Genomic DNA, 15,625 nt, shown 5'->3' with positions numbered 1-15,625 from the left:
TTGCCACAGTGGAACTCCGGTCCGCTAATGATTGGTAGTTGATTTTTACGTGGATAAATAAAACAGATAAATCAGTTTATTACATTTCACTAACTAGTAGCTTCTTCAGATCACAAACAGGAAGCACAAAAACCATGTGCTTTAAATATCTGCATGTTAATTAATCAACCAACTTTATAAAACAGAGCAAACAAAACAAGAATAAAACTAGATATATAAACATAATATCATTGACATCTCAAGATGCAACATAAAATAAACAATGATATATGCATCTTCTTTTAAAAAATTTTTAAAAGGCTTCATTCTATAAAAAATAAAAAATTAGAACAAATATAAAAACATATAACTGCATGTAATGGTCATATTGAATAAAGTCTTAATATATACAGTTAATAATCAAGAACATGAAAATTGACAATAGAAACCATATACAAATCGAAAGAACTATCATCAGCCAAAGTGATGCTTGATATGATAAAGTCAATGCGTAAACAGAAATGTATATCTGAATGTTTATAAAAATGTATATCTAAATATAAATATTTATAAAAGTGTATATAAATGTAGTGTCTTAATAAATATATATCTAAATGTAAAAGAATTGATGTATGAATAAATGTGTGCAATAATAAATAAATAAATAAATAAATAGGTTATTGTCTAAAAGTATGAAGCTAAAACCATTAACATTAACAATACTACAATAAGGAATGAATAAATATATGTATATATGTATGTATGGGAACGAATATCAAAATACATTAAAGTCTTCAAAACTTTAAATGTGGTCTGATAGATGCTCTTTCATTTAAGCCATGTCCTTTATCAGCTCTCAGCAAAATAATCCACCTACTTATGATTCATGATGTCACCTCCTCTTGCATTAACATTCATTTTCTCCAACACCCTAAACATGAACTTGTGTTCAGGACTTGTTTGATTACCTTTATATATTTCCCTCTGTGTATCTGGATGTATAAATACTATACTAAAATCTATTGAGGAACAGAAATTGCATTGTCCACAAGGTGTGGTACCATAACTAAAAGTCGGGTGCATTCTCTTATTTGGTGGATAGCAAAGCAATCTTTTAAGATTCTTCTTATTCCTATAGGTAATCACCTACAATATTTGTCAGTATGACGTCAGTTTGTAGTATATTCCAATTTTTGGAGATGATGTCTCTAATTTGTTTATTGTCTGCTGTATATGAAGTCAGAAACCTAACTTTTGCATTTGTGACTTCTTTGACATCATTAGCATTATCAAACTGTAAATCTACAGAATTATAGCCTCTCTCAGCAAACTTCTCTCCCAAGTCATATAAGTCTGCTATAAAGCCTTTGTCATTGGAATTCAACCTAGACAGGGTCTGTCCTTTCACTATGTTACTGAAAACATACTGAGGGTGCATACTAGTTCTGAATAGTAAAGTGTTCCTATAACAAGGTTTCCTAAAATCCCAGTGTTAAACATTCCACATATATATAAATCTAAAAATTCAATTTTCAATGATGAATATTTCATTGTAAATTTCAAACATGGTGTAATATTATTCAAGACCATATTGAAACTAAGCAGTTCTTCTATATTACCATCCCATAGAATAAACTCTATAAAATCTTACATATTTCTTAAACATATATTCTTTAAATAACAACTGTTCTTCCCAGTAAGCTAGGAACATTTTCTGATAAATATTATCAGTAAACATAAAACACATTATTTTCCAGCACTAGCACAAGGAAATGTACCAATAGGTCAATTAAAACATTGCCATAGGTACTATGTTCTGTAAGGTAATTACTAACATAAGTTAGACCAAGATCATTAGGGATGACTGTGAACAACGATTGTATATCAAAAGTTACTAAAATCAGATTTTGAATAGTATCCATTTGGTTATTAATATAATACAAATCTGTTAAAAACTGTTTAGAATCACGTAATACAAATTCATTATTGTTTAAAATACACCTTAAATGTTTCTCAATAAAAACTGACAAATGATCCTTGCCCTGAGACTATTGGTCTCATGGGTGGCTTAGTAATGCTTTTGTGAATTTTGGGTATTCCATGTATAACTGGGATGGTAGGCATCTTGATATATAAATAATTATACTCATTTTTATTTATTAAATTACTTCTATAAATATCTGTTAAAATACCATGTACATATGCACACATTTCATAGACCTTAGTAAAATCAATTCTTATATAAAACACATCACTTAACATATTATACATTTCATTCTGATAATCTATAGTATCAAGTACCACTATACCAGAGCCTTTATCTGCTGGCCTAATTGTTATATTTAAATCATTTCTTAAATTATGAAGGCTCTTTCTTACTTTCCAACACAGTTGATTTTTACGTGCCAAGTTACCAGCCCTGATGCACAACCTTCAACGAAGGTATGCCCATTCATGCATGTCTCCACGCAGAAGACGCTCTGAGAATCGAACCGGACAGCGTCTGACTGTGAGGCGACAATGCTACCGCAGCACCACCACCACAGATTTGATGTTGAATGGAATGTAATGTTGAATATTTATACAGTTTATAATTTATAATGCACTTTTTTCACATATGGGCTGGATCTTTTAAATAAACAAAAGATGGCATAGAACAAGAGGAATTATTGTGTTGCTTCAAGGTGAAATTACTTTCTGTCTAATAGAGTGGTACTGCAAGAGCCAGAAGTATATACTGATAGTGAGAAAGGGGATACAAAAAATTATTAATTTAGAAGTTTGTTCATTTGCAATTTGAACTGAAAGTGCGTGTGTGTGAGAGTGTGTGTGTGTGTGTGTGTGTGTGTGTGTGTGTGTGTGTGTGTGTGTGTGTGTGTGTGTGTATCTGTGTAGATTTTCACATAACATTTTTGTTCGATTTTTCATAACATTGTGTTTTTTCTGGCAAAGTAGTAGCAAATCATTAAAGATTGAAGTTAGAAAGTAATGACAAATATTTGAGTTTCAAATTTCATACTCTTCAGAAAATTCATACTAATGTAAGACCTACTATTCTATTAACTTTCTAAGCTTGTAAAAGCAATATTTAAAAATTGTCCTTATTTTTGGGCCTTTGTCCCACTTTTATTTATGGCTTTGTCCAGATTTCTTGCTCTGAGGTTGAGAGTATGACAAATGTGTCAGGGCCATCACTATCAGCCAGAGACATTTGAAATTGTGACATACTTGTACCCCACTCCCCCATGTGGTGACTCTGGATGTGTCCAAGCATGGAAAGGAGCAATTATGCAGTGTAAGCGTGCTGAGTATCCCCGATCCAAGGCAGACACAAGTACAGTGGCTTTTCATCTGCCATTGATTTTGCAGAATGTTCTGGTTTTCTGTCATACTTTTATACTGTTGATTTATGCTTCTTATTATTCAGAAAATGCATGTCATTGGCTGCATCTTACTTGGTACTTTTATAAAGCTGAATATAAAATATAATTAGAACTGCAGTGCAGTGGTTTAAGTTGAGTACTGCTTGTTTTTTTATACTTATATTTTGACTGGCATTCCAGTAATGTATTTAAAAAGTAATTTATTTTTTCATGCCTCCAACCTTTGTATCCATCTAGATATTAAGTAAGCTGTCATGTAACCAATGCACTGATTTTTTTTCTTCTCCATTTTATTTTGTCTTGATTGGACTCTCATAATGATGGTTTGGCACCCATGGCAGCATATTTAATTAAAGCCCTAGTTTTTGTGGTTTTGAACATAACCCCACCCCTTTCTAGTTGGCCCTGCCCCTTATTGCTGGCCCCACCCATTCAGATGTCTCCTGCAGCCCCCTTTGATTTGAAGTCACCAGCTGCCACTGAGTCTCTCAGTTTGTACACTTTAGTAACTTTATATAGCATAATAAAAGTTTTATGCAGGAATTTCCAAGAAAAGGTTCTCCAGCAAAGAACAGATTCTTTATGAAACATAAGGTTTCAAAAACAAGAGGGAAGGATAAGGGATATAATGAAACTGAAATTACATGTGGGTCATTATGATTATCTAAATATAAGGTATGCAACAGTATAGATTTTAGCAGCATGCTACGTTACTATGAGGACAGGGCATGGTGGAAGCTGAGGTAACTATGAGATTTAACAATGCTGTAGGATGTTTCCCTGCTTCATATAGGATAAGGTTTTGTTAATTATGAAAAGGAATGATAAACAAGTCCATCCAGCTCAGGTAGGTATTTCTGTTCACAGTTGATTTGAATGAAGAATATCACTGAACTATTTAATATTAACTCTCAGTTCAAGAGTTGTGGAGCCATCTACATATATGTTATGTAAGAGGAAGAGCCTGGTGCACAGAATAAACAGATATAAGGTGTAGTACCAATGCAAATATATCATTGTTTTCTTTATACTGTTCAGGTGTTCAGATTACCCAGGTATTCATGGACATAGAGGTGCAGATGTGTAAATTCATCTTGTGCACTATGTTCAGAATTCTGCCGGAGACTCATCAAGTGGGGTACACAGTAACATTTCCAGAAGATATAGCAAATCCGCTGGCCAACAAATTCAGCTCAAATATCACCTTCCATTCATACCCAGTTCTTCCCCAAGAAACACCCTCCACCACTCCCTTGCCAGTTATCACCAAATAACAGGTTGCCACTGAGTTGTCTAAAGCTAAAAACACAGCTTCAGTGGGGCCTCATGATATACCAGGTTATCTGTTAAACAGCACAGATCAGGACTTACCAGGCCCATTAGGATCTGTATTTAACCAGAGTTTCCAGAATGGCTTTGTACCAATAGAGTGGAGGACAACAACAATCATCCCTCTGCATAAAGGAGGACCGATTACTGACCCGGGAAATTACAGACAATAAGTTGGACTAGTCTTATATGTAAGGCCATGGAAAGAATAATCATGGACCTGATAAATAATGACATAGGACACCTCCAAATACTTGACACAACCCAATTCGACTCTGTCTAGAGCAGGTCATGCCTACATAATCTGGTGGATTTCTTTGAGAAAATCACTAAGGTCATGGATGAGGGTAAAGCAGTACATACCTCCTACTTCAATGTGGCCAAGGCATTTGACACAATTCCCCACTCAGGTATTATAAATAAATTCATAAAATTGGGCATGAACAGCTACATCACCAAATGGATAGCCAATTGACTCATGGGCAGGACATATATTTTTAAATTTGGTGAATCCAGATCCAGCAAATGGCAAGTTACTAGTGGTGTGCCACAAGTCTCAGTGCTGGAACCACTCCTGCTCAGAATATAATTTTCTGAAGTCAAGGCTGATGTGGAAGGCCTTTGGCTGACAAAGTTTGCCCTTGACTGCAAGCTCTGGGCAAACATTGAATCCCCTAATGATATAGATATCTTCCAGAAGGGTCTAGATCAGAAAATGATTGGTGCCAGAACCACGGCCTAAAACTAAATGTGAAAAACTGCATTATCATAACCTTTGGGAAGTCAAATTCCTTTACGACATCAATAGCACACCCCTAAGAGTAGACTTAAAAGTGAGAGATCTAGGTACACAGATAGATAGTAGCCTAAATGTTGGGTGCCATGTGTCCACAGTGGTTAGGAAGGCTTCTATGTGGCACAACATATAAGTAAAGGTATGGCATCTAGATCCAAGGAAATTATAGTCCCACTGTACTCAGCCCTCATTAGACCAATAGAGTACAGTGAGACATTTGGCATGTACTTGACTAGGTAGTTAAGCAGCTGGAGCAATCTCAGGTTCCTCACAGACAAAAAACAGGGTGTAAATAATATGTCTTATGTGGCTAGACTAAAAGCCGTACCCCTTTGTCTCCTACCAACTACTAAACAGTGACCTATGCCTGGCTGACAGTTCAGCCCTGATGGAGGTGCTACACATCTGCAAGTCAAACAGCATGAGGATCACCCGATCTACGGATCTAAACTTAGTGACTGAAACAAAACATGCTGGAGACAGATATGTGTCTCATAGATTGCCCCTTCTTTGGAAGAGGCTTCCTACTGATGCTTAGCAGAGCCCTTCCCTGGCCCTTTTCAAATGCAGTTTGGATCAATGGATGGGAAATTGCAAATTCACACCTGGAGTAGAGCCTATGTCCTGTATGGACAGAGGCAATCTGTAAGATACTCAAGGCGTAGGCATAATCCATGCCATTATTGTGCTCCTAGGGGTCATATATCGGGTAAAATTGGGTTATATTGGCTAGGCTTGTAAGGGCTCTTAAGCCATTAGCCTGGTAATCTCCTATGAACCTATTTCTGTGTTCTTGAAAGGCACACAGAAACACCTGCAATATTAATGTGTACTAAGCACCCCTGTGCTTAGGAATAGCAAGCAGAACTGTGCAGCCTGATAGAGCTACACTGTACGTCTGGGTAAAGCAACTGGTTACTATATAGCATGCTTGACTAAGTTGCTGTTTAATAATGCATGTTCTACTCTGCAGTCTAGAGCTGCCTTACTCAGTAGCATTGTTTGCTGGTGGCACGAGTGACTGTGAATCATAAAAAAATCACCATCATTATGTGTGTCAGTGGTGCTAGGGTCATTACTATGATTCCTATAATGCCATAATGAGAAGATCTGGTGCTGTGGGAGCTCAAGCTCACAGGAGCTCACTAGCATCTCAGTGTGGGAGTGGGACAGGTTAGTGAGTAGTAGCAAGTTTGCCTGCAATGAAGAGGACTCTGCTGCTGGTAGGGATTTTCCTGCTATGCAACAAAGGTCTTGTGGAAGAAACATGCACACACAAACAACACATGCATATGCATATGCACACACACACACACACATGCACCTGCACATACATGGACTCGTGTGCGCACGCGCGCATACACACACACACACACACACACACACACATGGACTCGTGTGCGCACGCACTCATGTACATACACACATACACAGGGTTTTCTCTTTATTTGAGTCTGTGTGTGTGTGTGTGTGTGTGTGTGTGTGTGTGTGTGTGTGTGTGTGTGTGTGTGTATGTGTGGTTGTAATTTCACCTCAATCACCAAGCTTTAGGTTTCCTAGCTGAAAGGATAAAACTCGTAAGGGAAAATTCTACAATTCTCTGTCCAGTGGCTTTTGTTAATCCACTGGCAGTGACACCACTTCAGTATGCTGGAGGTCTTAGGTCTGAGTCACAAGTAAGAGTTAATATTATCCTTTCACTTCCATGATTCTAGCAGTACTTAACAGTGGGTTTTCTCTGTATTTCTTTGTGTGTGTCTGTGTGCTTGTGTATCTGGTATTTTACTAATTTCATAATGACACTAGTTGTACACATACATTCACAGATGTTGAGGTATTGTATTTATTTGATAATCATGTGACTGGGCTCACTCAGCAGACCCTTCCAGTCATGATCAGTGGACACAGACTTGCAATTTTGCATAAAAGGCAAGCAAACTAAATATATTGGTGAATTAGGCAACACATTGCAATACACAAGAAGAGTGAGGTTAGGAAGGCCAGGAAATAGCAGAAGTCATTACCAGCAGTTGCATATGGAGTTGTGTTAAATTTATCCATTATTCTTTCCTTATATAGCAGCAGTATATGCTTTCTATATTCTTTTCTGACCAGCAGTAGCTCTGTGACTTATTCCACCCAGTCTAAGAGTTCGTTCTACATCAGTGAAGATGATGTCTCCGATCCCTGTCCTTCCACAGACCTTTCAGTCTGGGTATAGACACAGACTGTTTCATGAGGGATGGATTTTGCGGTTAAGTACTGGATGTAGATTATACCCTACAGCTTTAAGAACAACAGTTATTGTAGATAAATCACTGTAAGAAAACCATGTTGTAAGTGGGTCATGGACATCTGAACCATGGCCAGACCATTAAAACTTACTCATTAATAGACCCCATGCATCAACAACCAAGCACACTGAGTAACATTAATTAAAAAAAAAAATGAAAATGTAAAACAGCAGCAATGCTTTTAGGAAGTTAGGATCATAAGAGGTTACTAGGCTATTGAACCATAGGTCATTTCAAACCTAACTGTTTTATCCCAATGTAATACCATAGATATTGTAATCAATACCCAGGATTGTCTTTAGTAATGACTGCCCATGTCCAGGAGGGTTCTGGGTGCTATCCCTGGTAAGAATTTATGGTGCCCCATCCACTCATCCAGGTTACTTTTTAACAGTGTTATGGAGGTGCTCTGCTTCATATGAATTACCAGCTTATTCCAAAGATGTAGCAGTCACTGGGAGACAAATATGTCCCTCCAGCACGTCCTATTCAAGTCGCAGGCCATATTTCTGTCCCTGGAATGGGTAGCTCTAGTCCCGTTTGATTTACCGATGTTCAGCAAGTTCATTAGGTTTGGGTCAGAGATGGCTCTGTAAGCCAGGTTTAAGTGTCCCCTCAGAAATGTATAGGATACTGAATATAGTGACAGGGACTTTACTCAGGTTATGTAAGGCATGTGCTGGAGTCCCTTGATCTTCTTATTTAGAAATATCTGAGGTCTCTCCAGTTGCTGCAGGTGATTTGTATGGTACATGCCAAAAGGGGCGTTATACTTAATTATGGGCCTGATTAGTGATGCGTATTGAGGGGTTATAACCTCCTTTGCTCTACAGGCAATACCTTTGCTAATCAAGTGTGCTACATAGAAAGCTTTCCTTACTACAGTAGACACATGGTGGTCAAAGTTAAGGTCACAGTCCATTTGTGATCCCAGATCTCTCACCACTTCGTAGGTACTTAGGTTATTGTTGTTAATTTGATAGTGTGAAGGGACATTGTTTTTACTGAAGGGAATGATGATGCATTTCTTTGCATTTAGTTTGAGACTGTGACTTAGACACCAGTCACTGGTCTGTGTAAGACCCTCCTGAAGTATACTGACATCATTTGGGGATTCAGTAATTGCACCGAGTTTGCAGTCGTCTGCAAACTTGGTCAGCCACAGCCCCTTAGTTTTGACCTGAACTTTTGAGAAGTATATACCAAACAGTAGGGGGCCCAGTACTGACCTTTGTGGTACCCTGCTGGTTGACAGGTCTGCTGGTTGATGTGAACTTACCCACTCTGACAGTGTGTGACAGGTTTGTGAGCCAGTTGGCAACTCATCTTACAACAAAGGGATTTACATTCACCTTGCCAAGTTTATCAGTAATGCCTGAGTGTGGGATTGTGTCAAAGGCCTTGGCCAAGTTGAGGTATGCTGTGTTCACAGATTTGCCCTTGTCAATGGCCCTAGTCACATTTTCAGAGAAATCCACCAGGTTTAACAGGCAGGATTTACCCTTGACAAAGCCAAATTGGGTCAGATCCAGGGTTTGGATGTCACCTATATCTTTATTTATGAATTCCATGATGATATGTTCCATGGCTTTACAGATGAGGCGGGACAGACTTAAGGGTCTATAATTCCCCGGGTCTGTTGCTAAGCCACCTTTGAGAAGGGGAATAACTGTTGCTGTTCTCCATTCTACAGGAACAACCCCTGTGGTTAGGCTGTGATTGAATAGGGTACTTAATGATGATGATAGTTCATGTTTTACTTTGTTTAGAAGACAACTTGGGATGCCAGCTGGTCCCATAGACGCTGAGTTTTTTGCCTTAGACAAAGCTTTAATGACCTGCTCTTCAGATATGTAGGGTGGGGGGAGTTGGGGGCAAGGTTTATGATAAGTTTGGAGGGGATAAGGGAGTGAAATTTTTGCCAAATCTGTCTGCCAGCAGGTTTGCTATGTCTGCGTGATCAGTGTGTGTGTGTGATAACATTAGTCACTAGTTTGGCACATGCTTGGGTCCTACCTTTTAAGCTGTGTACGTAGCTGTAAAAGGTCTTCTTCTCAAAGTTACCATTAGAGGATTTGACATGTTTTCGTATTTGCCTGTTGAGGTTGAGAAGGGTGTTTTTTCCATTGCTGGGGCCTCACCTTCATTTTATTAGACAGTAACTTTTTGCATTTGTTTCTTGATGCTGGATGTCCACCAGGGCGGCTTGTTTTTACTTGGGCCTCTGGCTTTGATTCTGTCTGGAACAGCTGAGTCCATACACTTATACAAGTGATTGTACAGGGCTTTAGTATAAGCTTTGGTGTAGTTGCCACATCCAGCTGGGGGTGGGGCTTGGAATGCATTTATACCTTCCCTTAGGAGGGTATAGTTTGCCTTAGTGAAGTTTTTTAGTCTGACTTTGCCCTTTGTGAGTTATGGTGTTAGTGCCACTTCAAGGGTGACTGATTTGTGGTCAGATTTAACTAATGAGGGTCCAACAGTTGTGGTGGTGCATCTGTTTGTCATGTTAGTGAGGATAAGATCTACTATGTTTGCTTCTCTTGATGGAGTTTGAACAATTTGTTCCAGGGCATTTGAGTTAACAAAGTCAAAGAACTTTTGTGCTAGTGAGTTGGGGCTAGAGTAGGTTTTCCAGTTTGTGGGATAATTGAAATCCCCCATGATCAGATGGTTTGGCAATATTTGGAATGACTCCAGTTTGGTCAAGTAGGCCTTGTGCACATCATGATCCATGGAGGGGGGTCTATAACCAGCTATGACTTGAATGGGGGTCTTACTCACCGTAATATCAACTTGGAGCAACTCTATGGAGTTTTCCTGTCTAACCAGTCAGGAGGTGAATTTATCTCTAATATAGATAGAAACACTGCCTCCTTTGGTTCTCACACATTTGTTTTGTGGTCTGAAGGTGTGGAAGGCATTGTAGCCTTGCAAGGATGGTGTACTCTCTGAGTCCTTGAACCAGGTTTCTGTGACTGCAGACATCTACATCCTTCAGTGCTAGGAGTGCTTCCAGGGTGTGAAGTTTTTGCCTTAAGCTCCTAGCATTTGGCAGCATAACCCTTATTTTGTTATGATCGGCAATGTTCATGTCGGCAATTTCGTTTTTGAGACTTTGCATAAAAAAGGCACTATAGGCAAGAGTCTTTGCCATCAACTGAAAGCCTAGTGGTGCCAGGTGCAAACTGTCTCTGGCAAAGCAGTGAGGTTTGTCGATCATGTCATCCCAGGCTGACAGAAACTGGATCCCCTTTGAACGACATCAAAAACTAAGCCAATTATTCAAATCGATCATTTTTGTTTATGCTGCGGTAGCGTTGTCGCCTCACAGTAAGACATTGTCCTGTTCAATTCTCAGCTAGAGCGTCTTCTGTGTGAATGGGTGTACCTTCGTTGAAGGTTGTGCGTCAGGGACGGCAACTCGGCACATAAAAATCTACTGCTAATCAGTAGCGGACCGGAGTTCCGCTGTGGCAACCCCTAACCGGGAAAAGCTGAAATACACAACAACAACAACAACTGTGGCATCATTCTAGGTAAGGATAATATGCTGCTCAAGGCTAGGGACATACCTGCCTGGGACACATACTCAGAGAGCTCAGTCATATATCTTTTCGGGTCTACTGCTTTTAGTTGAATTACATTTGGTCAAAAATTATTTCAGGCAGCCCACTTCACTGAAAGCATATTTGATTGAAAGCTCATTTGATCGAATTACATTTGTCAAAAATGGAATATAGCACCTGCCCCACTGCAGTCCGACCCTGGAGTGAGAATATAAAGTTAGGGGGATGGAGGGCATAGCCCCCACATTTTGCAACTAGGTTTTACTGACGTTATATGTTTCAATGTATTTTTAATGGTTACACATGTATATAATAGTGCATAAACTGCACACACACACCCTTACTTTATATTCTCACTCCAGGGTCGCACTGCAGTGGGGCAGGGCCTAAATTTCTTTTTTGACCAAATGTAATTCGACCAAATGAGCTTTCATTCAAATGAGCTTTCAGTGAAGTGGGCTGCTTGAAATCATTTTCGACCAAATACAGTAGATCCATCTTTTCATATAGTCCAGTGAATTACGTCTCAGGTCAGAGTTTTGGCTGGTAGACCACCTCAGTTCAGCTTGGTTAAAACTAGCTGAAACCCACTCAAACGTGTGGCTTAAATACCAGAAGCTACAAATTAAAAAAAATTAAAAATAAATAAATAAAAACTCAAAAGAACCAATGAAGGTGCTTACTCCAAGCCCTAGACCAACCACACTTCATCATACAGGTTCTAATCAGCACATTTCTCTTACAAAGGTGATGTAGGGCTCCTTCCAATCAAAGATGGCTTGAAAAATGTGCTCAGAATACAACAGCCACTACAAACAGACCTAGAAGCAGCAAACCTGTATCTGGGCTGTGCTACAGCTACTAGCTACACTAATTTAGGCAGGAAACACTAAGAAAAATGTTTTAAACAGCAGAAAAATAGCAGTGTGGCATTAGAAATGTTTTAAACAGCAAAAAGACAGCAAGGAGACACTGAATGTTTTAAACAGTAAACAAATCAGTTATTTAAACATTGCTTGGCGGGAAAACAGAACAAACAAAACAGATGCTTTGCAAACAATGAAAAGTAGCAACTCCAAGCCCTAGACCAACCACCCTTCACCAGACAGGTTTCAGTCAGCACACTTCTCTCAACCCCTTTACACTCTCTGTCACTGATTGCTACTAAGAAAAATGTATTATTACTACATGAAGTTTAACCCCAGCACCCTCCTGGGAAGGGTGTGTCACCTTCCCCAACTGGCTCCTCCCACTAACTGACAGCTGGTCATCTGATGCAGTCAGGGCATTATCTACCACACCCTCAGTAAAGCAAAACTTCAACTTCTCAGTGGCAGAATTATTAGTGGAAGAGAAGCATCAGCCATATTGCAGCATTGTTATCACTGGACCTGCAACATATTCCATGCACACAGGTAAAATGGTCACATTTATCTCTGTGCAAAACTGTGGCTGCAAACCTCAGTCATCATTTATGTGTGGTAGGACAGAGAACCTCTGATATTAATTTTGATAGACCTATGCTCAAAACATTTCTCAAACACTGCATACAGCTTAAACCCAAATGCAGCAACACTAGTTTGTTTTACCAACAAGTGATATGTGTTGTAAATGGTTAAAATTTGTGGATTAAGTGCTGTTTGTTTAAATAAAATTATTACATCTCTACTGTATATTTTTGAAATGGTGACTGCAGCCTGTTTTTTTTCCTACAGATAGGATAATTGACAGGCTGTCTTTCTTGGTAGACAATGCCTAATAAATGAATCTGATATGACATTAACTGAATGAATGAGTTATTATGCACAACAGAAGCACAGGTTTATCTGTCGCTATCCATCTCATTCTAATTTACATTATATTATGCCCCAGCATAATCTCTTCCTCTCTATATCCTTCCTCTAAATCACTTCTTAAAAGTAACCAATGTCTATAATGCTAATACTCAAAAAGACTGTAATGAATATTTCTATTACTCTTTCTCACATAGGCTTCATTTCTAATGATTATGTATAATATTAAATAACTGTGCATGTTGTAAATATCAGCAAAAACAAATGTTATTGCATCTGTTACTGTTTTTTATTGTATTGTATAATTTTCTGGAGCTTTTCTCCCCAGGCCTCCACTGAAAAAGGGCTAAATTTGTTAGCTCAGTCGGAATATTCACGGTCAACAAATGTAAAATAAATAAATAAATAAATAAATAATGTAGCTTAACAGAAATCTCTCGAAAACAAACCTAAGTAGAAAACAGTTTGCAATCCCCACGTAAATTGGTTAACACACAATGAAAAATTAGCATAAAATATCACTCTGCTGTTAGAATAATGCAGTTTTTTTAAATCTCCAAACTATGTAGCTACAGAGCACAAGTTACTTGTGCATCAGGGCAGCTGTACAGATATGGAAACGTGCTTACCTTTACTCTTTGACACTCTTGGCGCTCTGATAACTTATGGAATGATTTTCTTAAAATTGCAGAGATGTTCTTCAGAGGACCAGCACCTGAGTTTGATTGTACTTTTCTTGTTCAGTTACTTCCCAGACACTAGAGCCCTCTACTGGAAGCTGTGTCTAGGTCTTGTTCTGAAGTTCTGCAATTTTCAGCAAAGGCTCATTTTTATTCTAAGAATTTCTTGGGGAAGTGGCTTGCAAAACACTGTGTCCCTCCCATTAATTGATGACAAGACCCACCCATTGCCAGTATCTATATCTGTGAATCAAGACTGATTGGAGAAAGTGAATAACTGTAACTTAGGTTTGGGTGTTTACTATAATTATTACTACAGACTATAGGCGTGTGCTGGTAAAACTACCTATGTTTGCACAGTTGCCCCACCCACTGGAGAACATTTATATTACTGAAGGAATAGCTACATTTACCATCCAGAAATAAGTTTCAGATTACATCTACAGCAAACTATAATGCAATTAAGACCAGGCTAATTTTTTATCTAGCATCTTTGAGCATGTTCTCCATTTCTTTAGTTGTCTTGAATGTTAAAAAGAGTTAAAAGGATGAATAGCATATACCATTATAAAATAATTATTAGTTACAGGATAGTGTCATTGGTTCAGGAATAAATAATTTGCTTTCCCACTCTTTTCAGTATGGTTAATAAAGCGTATCTTTTCAATCTAATTCACTGAGCTGTTTCTTCATTTTTGCATTTCGTGTAGTCTTTAAGTTATGTTTATAATTTTATAGTACGGCATTCACTGTCTTACAGAGCATTAAACACTAACTGAATTATTACATTCTTGTCCAATAAAGATGCTTGCTTGTGTGATTAACAAGCAGTTAGCTGTAAAAAACACGTAAAAGTTGAAGAGTAAAGGTACTTCCGCTGGGGGACAGAATCATACATTTGCTGTTTTGCCTGAAGTATAAACTACTCCACTGGTTGTGAGTCGGGATTTGGTTTCTCTTTAATATATGCATGCATTTGTTTGTGTCTTTCGGCTTTTTCCCGGTTAGGGGTCGCGACAGCGGAACTCCGGTCCGCTAATGATTGGCAGTAGATTTTTACGTACTGTTTTGCCGGGCCTAACGCACAACCATGAACAAAGGAACGTCCATTCACGCATGTCGCCCCACAGAAGACGCTCTAAACGAGAATCGAACAGGCAACGTCTAATTGTGAGGCGACAACACTACCGCAGCGCTATCACTGTAAAAATATATTGTACAAATATAAATGCCTTGTCTTCTGTCATTGGGTGAAGAAATGGTAGTGTTTAAATGTAATAAAAATATATATATTTTTACATTTAGGAAAGTACACTTAACCGATGTCAATACTTGAGCTTTAAGATTTTCTTTTTTAGTATTTACGAAAATCTGCAGCACAATTTCATCATATCCTAAATCCTGAACAGAAGTTATGAAAGTATACACATGTTGCAAATTGTGACCCAGGACAGCAAATTCAAACATTTTTAGGACTGTAAAAATATTACTTTAATATACATTGGAACAGTGACAATTTTTATATGCATAAACTGATATGAAGCAAAGGAGATGTAAGTTGTAGATCAAAGCAACAAAAACAGCTGAACTGCACAAGTTAATTTCCAAATAAAACATGCTCATAAATCTGGTTAATGCTAAAGTGCTGGAAGAGATTTCCAGCTTATTTTTATTAAAAGTTCACCTCTTGAAATGTAGCCTTGTCATTGTGCAACCTCTTCTGCAGGGTGACATTCCAATCACTGTATGCAATCATATATATGGGGTGGAGAGAAACAACAGATACTGTACTAATGATGTGA

The 15,625-nt window shown here is 38.3% G+C and overlaps 1 protein-coding gene across 1 annotated transcript in view; it reads right to left on the bottom strand.

Moving 5' to 3' along the window:
- Positions 1–13,966, bottom strand: part of LOC122790852 (protein-glutamine gamma-glutamyltransferase K-like) — a 346,859-nt gene extending 332,893 nt beyond the window's left edge. Inside the window, exon 1 of the mRNA XM_044058497.1 lies at positions 13,773–13,966. The gene's annotated coding sequence lies outside the window, so the exon portion shown is untranslated. The remainder of the gene's footprint in view (positions 1–13,772) is intronic.
- Between the last annotated feature and the right edge of the window lie 1,659 nt (positions 13,967–15,625).

Source organism: Protopterus annectens, chromosome 16.part0 (assembly GCF_019279795.1).
Source record: "Protopterus annectens isolate FY-2018-M chromosome 16.part0, PAN1.0, whole genome shotgun sequence".
Lineage (NCBI taxonomy): Eukaryota > Metazoa > Chordata > Ceratodontiformes > Protopteridae > Protopterus > Protopterus annectens.
The sequence above is the reverse complement of the archived record's forward strand: the minus strand, read 5'-3'. Positions and strand labels throughout refer to the sequence as shown.